The sequence below is a fragment of the Polyodon spathula genome, unplaced genomic scaffold (genome assembly GCF_017654505.1).
Source record: "Polyodon spathula isolate WHYD16114869_AA unplaced genomic scaffold, ASM1765450v1 scaffolds_2908, whole genome shotgun sequence".
Lineage (NCBI taxonomy): Eukaryota > Metazoa > Chordata > Actinopteri > Acipenseriformes > Polyodontidae > Polyodon > Polyodon spathula.
In genome coordinates, this window is record NW_024474373.1 from 142,121 (window position 1) to 148,022 (window position 5,902).

A 5,902-nucleotide genomic window follows, 5' to 3' on the forward strand; every position below is an offset into this window, starting at 1 on the left:
CTGCCAAGCGGCAGCGAGGCCACGCACGCAAAACAAAAACAGGGAACTCCTCCCAAAACGCATCTGCCGTTCCGCCCCGGCGAAAGGGCGCTTTGCTGCTGCTGCTGCTGCTGCTGCTGCTACACTGGCCTGCTGCGTGTGTTAGGCCTGCCTGAATATGAAATATGAAAAAAAAAAAAAAAAAAAAAAAAAAAAAAAAAAGAACGAAAAGAGCGGGAAAACGGCGCGTCCCAGGAAAGGGGAGGTGGGGAGGGAGGGAGGGTTAGGGTGGGGCTCTCTCTCTCTCTCTCTCTCTCTCTCTCTCTCGCTCTCTCTCGCTCTCTCTCTCGCTCTCGCTCGCTCGCTCTCTCTCGCTCTCTCTCTCTCTTTTGACCTTTCTGAGAAATGGGCACCGTTCCCGGAGGTACTGCAATACCGGGTCGATGCGTGGAGTGGACGGAGCAAGCCCCGCTTCCATCTCCCGCTTCCAAAAATCCATTTAATATAGACGGTCCCCCTATGGGGGACGTATCAGATATTAAACTGATAAGAACAGATTTTTTTTTTTTTTTTGGAAAAATAATTTTATTTAATCTTATCATTTAAACAATACTCCAAAAAAACATTCACAAAACACAAAACATTATTATCATTACAAAACCAAAACACTAAAACAAAATCTATCTATTACATATAAAACAATAACTAAGAAACTAGACATATAATCACAAAACTGATTCAAAAAACAGAAATCTTTCTTTTTTCCTTTTTTTTCAATACAATCAAAACCACAAAACAAACATTTATTCACGTGGCCTTGTCAAAGCATGTGCCGCCACGGCCACTAATGTGCAGAAAAACAATCATAAAGTCTTTCTTCAACTCTATTCCTCCAAACTAATACTTTGGTAGGTGCCTTCTCATCACCTCGTCCGCCTTCCACTTTGCTAAATCCAAAATCCTCCTTCTCTCTTCCTCATATTTTTTCCACTCTGTCTCTGTAATCCTTTCCTTTCTCATTCTCTCCTTCCATGCCACAAGCTCTTCATATTCCTTAGGACATACAGTGTTCATTAACTTCTCTTCTGAAGTTTCACCATCTTTTTGTTCTTTGCTCTGTCCTGTTCTCTTCTTCTCCTCTTCCTCCATTGCTTCACCCCAACTCTGGCCCGTTGTTAAACCTTCCTTTCCTCCTCTTATCTTTCTCGATGGGTCTTCACTAGTCCTCACCTCCTTTCCTTCTCTATCTTTTCTCTTTCTCAGCACCTCTCCCTCTGCTCTTCCTGTCAGGTCTGAAGTAGAATGCTCTGGGGACCTCTGCTGATCAGCTTTGGAACCACCTCTTCCCTCCTCCTTTCTCGATTCTCCGCCCTTTTCCTTTGTCTGTTCAGTTCCACTTTTTCCCGCCGTTCCGCCTCCTTTTTTGCTAGCTCCTCCCCAAACACTCTCTCCTTTGTTCTTTTCAGTTTCTTTTTCCTCTGGTTCTTTTTTTCTCTCTGTGTTCTCTCCTTTTACATCATCTTTTTTCTTCCCTCCATCTCTTGCAGCTTGAGCATAACTCCTAGCACTCTGCGGACAGTCCTTATACACATGCTCATTTGCTCCACAAAGATTGCATTTAATCCCACTGGGGCAGTCTTTAGAAACATGGCCAGCCTGATTACAGTTCTTACAAACAATCTCTTCACAGTCTGCAGCAAAATGCCCTGCTCTATTGCACTTAAAACAAACTCTTGGCTGACCTCTGTAGTAAACAGTGCCTCTTACCGCACCAATCCTAAAGTCAGGTCGAACATGAAGCAACTTTCCGTCCTTCATATGCAATCTTGCCGTGTATTTCCACACCCCATTCCATATTCCTTCCGAATCCATGGTCTTCAGAGGTATCTCACTCTGTAGCTCAAAACGGCTTTTCAAGCTTGTGGTAATATCCTCCACCAAAAAAAAAGGGCAGGACATTGTCACAAAAACTGTCCTTCAGTCCTGAAGAAACAAAGGCTCCATATTAAACGCACTGGCAGGCAACTTTTCCTTGTTAGCTCCAAAAATCTTCATTACTTTCAAACAGTGTTCTTCTGTCTGCAGAGTCAGGTCAAATCTCCCTCTCCCGATGTTCTCCTTCAAACAAAGTACATCTTCGACATCCAACTCCAATAGCCCGAAGACGACCTCCAACACAAACTTTCTCCTTCCCCACAATCCCGAGGATTGCTTCAGCAGAAAGCGAAGGGTATTCTTTCCATGATCTTCCATTTTGCAAATAATTACTTTCTATCCAGCTCACGCCTTCTAGAACATAACCTTCGCCTTCCCAACAGCACTTGAGCAGAGCCAAGAGGCCGAGAAGCGATGCCCACAATGGTTTTGGCCAAACGCCCCGGGCGCGGCCGCCCGCCGCAGCAGTCGTGGTACTTGCTTCTCGGGCGGGCGGGAGGGAGGAAGGAAGGAAGGAAGGAAGGAAGGAAAGGTGCCGGGCTCCAACGGGGGCGACCGCCCTTTCTGTGCTCGTTCTGCTTTTAAACTCCAGGTGGAGCCCCTCCCTGAGGGGAAGGGCTGTCCAAAAATTGGATCGAACTCGTAAATGCTCCTCTCCACGGAAATCTTTAGTAAAAGGCGAAAGGTTCATTCGAGCTGTAGAGAAGCCGGAGCGTGCCTTTGCTGGTGGCCGAGCCCTTCCGGCCGGCCCAAAGGCCCAAAGGCCCTCCCCTCTGCCAAGCGGCAGCGAGGCCACGCACGCAAAACAAAAACAGGGAACTCCTCCCAAAACGCATCTGCCGTTCCGCCCCGGCGAAAGGGCGCTTTGCTGCTGCTGCTGCTGCTGCTGCTACACTGGCCTGCTGCGTGTGTTAGGCGCCTGAATATGAAATATGAAAAAAAAAAAAAAAAAAAAAAAAAAAAAAGAACGAAAAGAGCGGGAAAACGGCGCGTCCCAGGAAAGGGGAGGTGGGGAGGGAGGGAGGGTTAGGGTGGGGCTCTCTCTCTCTCTCTCTCTCTCTCTCTCTCTCTCTCTCTCTCTCTCTCTCTCTCTCTCTCTCTCTCTCTCTCTCTCTCTCTCTCTCTCTCTCTCTCTCTCTCTCTCTCTCTCTTTTGACCTTTCTGAGAAATGGGCACCGTTCCCGGAGGTACTGCAATACCGGGTCGATGCGTGGAGTGGACGGAGCAAGCCCCGCTTCCATCTCCCGCTTCCAAAAATCCATTTAATATAGACGGTCCCCCTATGGGGGACGTATCAGATATTAAACTGATAAGAACAGATACTACACTTGATCTGAGCCAAGAGGCCGAGAAGCGATGCCCACAATGGTTTTGGCCAAACGCCCCGGGCGCGGCCGCCCGCCGCAGCAGTCGTGGTACTTGCTTCTCGGGCGGGCGGGCGGGGAGGGAGGAGGGAGGAAGGAAGGAAGGAAGGAAGGAAGGAAGGAAAGGTGCCGGGCTCCAACGGGGGCGACCGCCCTTTCTGTGCTCGTTCTGCTTTTAAACTCCAGGTGGAGCCCCTCCCTGAGGGGAAGGGCTGTCCAAAAATTGGATCGAACTCGTAAATGCTCCTCTCCACGGAAATCTTTAGTAAAAGGCGAAAGGTTCATTCGAGCTGTAGAGAAGCCGGAGCGTGCCTTTGCTGGTGGCCGAGCCCTTCCGGCCGGCCCAAAGGCCCAAAGGCCCTCCCCTCTGCCAAGCGGCAGCGAGGCCACGCACGCAAAACAAAAACAGGGAACTCCTCCCAAAACGCATCTGCCGTTCCGCCCCGGCGAAAGGGCGCTTTGCTGCTGCTGCTGCTGCTGCTGCTGCTACACTGGCCTGCTGCGTGTGTTAGGCCTGCCTGAATATGAAATATGAAAAAAAAAAAAAAAAAAAAAAAAAAAAAAAAAAAAAAAAGAAACGAAAAGAGCGGGAAAACGGCGCGTCCCAGGAAAGGGGAGGTGGGGAGGGAGGGAGGGTTAGGGTGGGGCTCTCTCTCTCTCTCTCTCTCTCTCTCTCTCTCTCTCTCTCTCTCTCTCTCTCTCTCTCTCTCTCTCTCTCTCTCTCTCGCTCTCTCGCTCTCTCTTTTGACCTTTCTGAGAAATGGGCACCGTTCCCGGAGGTACTGCAATACCGGGTCGATGCGTGGAGTGGACGGAGCAAGCCCCGCTTCCATCTCCCGCTTCCAAAAATCCATTTAATATAGACGGTCCCCCTATGGGGGACGTATCAGATATTAAACTGATAAGAACAGATACTACACTTGATCTGAGCCAAGAGGCCGAGAAGCGATGCCCACAATGGTTTTGGCCAAACGCCCCGGGCGCGGCCGCCCGCCGCAGCAGTCGTGGTACTTGCTTCTCGGGCGGGCGGAGGGAGGAAGGAAGGAAGGAAGGAAGGAAGGAAGGAAGGAAAGGTGCCGGGCTCCAACGGGGGCGACCGCCCTTTCTGTGCTCGTTCTGCTTTTAAACTCCAGGTGGAGCCCCTCCCTGAGGGGAAGGGCTGTCCAAAAATTGGATCGAACTCGTAAATGCTCCTCTCCACGGAAATCTTTAGTAAAAGGCGAAAGGTTCATTCGAGCTGTAGAGAAGCCGGAGCGTGCCTTTGCTGGTGGCCGAGCCCTTCCGGCCGGCCCAAAGGCCCAAAGGCCCTCCCCTCTGCCAAGCGGCAGCGAGGCCACGCACGCAAAACAAAAACAGGGAACTCCTCCCAAAACGCATCTGCCGTTCCGCCCCGGCGAAAGGGCGCTTTTGCTGCTGCTGCTGCTGCTGCTGCTACACTGGCCTGCTGCGTGTGTTAGGCCTGCCTGAATATGAAATATGAAAAAAAAAAAAAAAAAAAAAAAAAAAAAACGAAACGAAAAGAGCGGGAAAACGGCGCGTCCCAGGAAAGGGGAGGTGGGGAGGGAGGGAGGGTTAGGGTGGGGCTCTCTCTCTCTCTCTCTCTCTCTCTCTCTCTCTCTCTCTCTCTCTCTCTCTCTCTCTCGCTCTCGCTCGCTCGCTCTCTCTCGCTCTCTCTCTCTCTTTTGACCTTTCTGAGAAATGGGCACCGTTCCCGGAGGTACTGCAATACCGGGTCGATGCGTGGAGTGGACGGAGCAAGCCCCGCTTCCATCTCCCGCTTCCAAAAATCCATTTAATATAGACGGTCCCCCTATGGGGGACGTATCAGATATTAAACTGATAAGAACAGATTGATTTTTATAATAAATTTAATCTTAACAATTAACAACACAAAAACATTCAAAAAACACAACACTTATTACAATTACAAAACTGAACACAAATCAAAAACTAGCTTTTACATATACAAAAATAACTAAACAGAAACCATTACTTTACTTTAACAAAACAAAACATCCAAAAAAAACACACAATACTAATTCCCATTACAGCACAAAAACACAGTCTAATAAACAAAAACTAACCATATATTCTAACAATACAAGAAAATGACCTTCAATTTACATATATGCAAAACTACAAACAAAGTATTACTATGCTCCCCAAAAACAAAGCCCCATATTCCCAATTATTTTATCATTCAAAACAACAAAAACACAAACACTATTATTTCATTATAATAATCATTACACAAAGCGGCATTCAAAAAGGCCAAAAACAAAAAACAAAACCATATTCCCCTATTTCTTTTCCGCCTCCCTCCTTGCTATATCTGCCCTCCATCTAGCACATTGCAAAATCTTGTCTTTCTCAATTTCATATTTCTCTATCTCACCTTCTAACGTAGGTCCCTTTCTCAGTCTTTCATTCCAGGTCATTAATTCACGGCATTCTTTTTCACAAAAACAATACATTAACGCAAGTCTATACATCGAAGTCTCTACATATTTATCGCCTTCCTTTCTCTTCTTCTCCTCTTCTATTTTCAACTTCTCCGCCCAAGAAAGCTTTGCGTATTCCTCCTTTTCCCGTTTCCTTTTCTCCTTTGCATCTTCCTTTTCTCT

General features: G+C 47.9%; 6 non-coding genes and 1 pseudogene across 6 annotated transcripts; all 7 read right to left on the reverse strand.

Moving 5' to 3' along the window:
* Positions 1-381: 381 nt before the first annotated feature.
* LOC121311050 lies at positions 382-563 on the reverse strand. Its single transcript, XR_005949065.1, has one exon. It is a non-coding gene; the product is annotated as a U2 spliceosomal RNA (small nuclear RNA).
* Positions 564-2,512: 1,949 nt separating this feature from the next.
* Positions 2,513-2,630, reverse strand: LOC121311013. Its single transcript, XR_005949034.1, has one exon. It is a non-coding gene; the product is annotated as a U5 spliceosomal RNA (small nuclear RNA).
* A 449-nt stretch (positions 2,631-3,079) lies between these two features.
* LOC121311039 lies at positions 3,080-3,272 on the reverse strand. The gene has a single exon (XR_005949059.1). It is a non-coding gene; the product is annotated as a U2 spliceosomal RNA (small nuclear RNA).
* A 198-nt stretch (positions 3,273-3,470) lies between these two features.
* LOC121311014 lies at positions 3,471-3,588 on the reverse strand. The gene has a single exon (XR_005949035.1). It is a non-coding gene; the product is annotated as a U5 spliceosomal RNA (small nuclear RNA).
* A 447-nt stretch (positions 3,589-4,035) lies between these two features.
* On the reverse strand, positions 4,036-4,228 carry LOC121311040. The gene has a single exon (XR_005949060.1). It is a non-coding gene; the product is annotated as a U2 spliceosomal RNA (small nuclear RNA).
* Positions 4,229-4,417: 189 nt separating this feature from the next.
* LOC121311015 lies at positions 4,418-4,535 on the reverse strand. The gene has a single exon (XR_005949036.1). It is a non-coding gene; the product is annotated as a U5 spliceosomal RNA (small nuclear RNA).
* A 438-nt stretch (positions 4,536-4,973) lies between these two features.
* Positions 4,974-5,151, reverse strand: LOC121311048 (annotated as a pseudogene).
* Between the last annotated feature and the right edge of the window lie 751 nt (positions 5,152-5,902).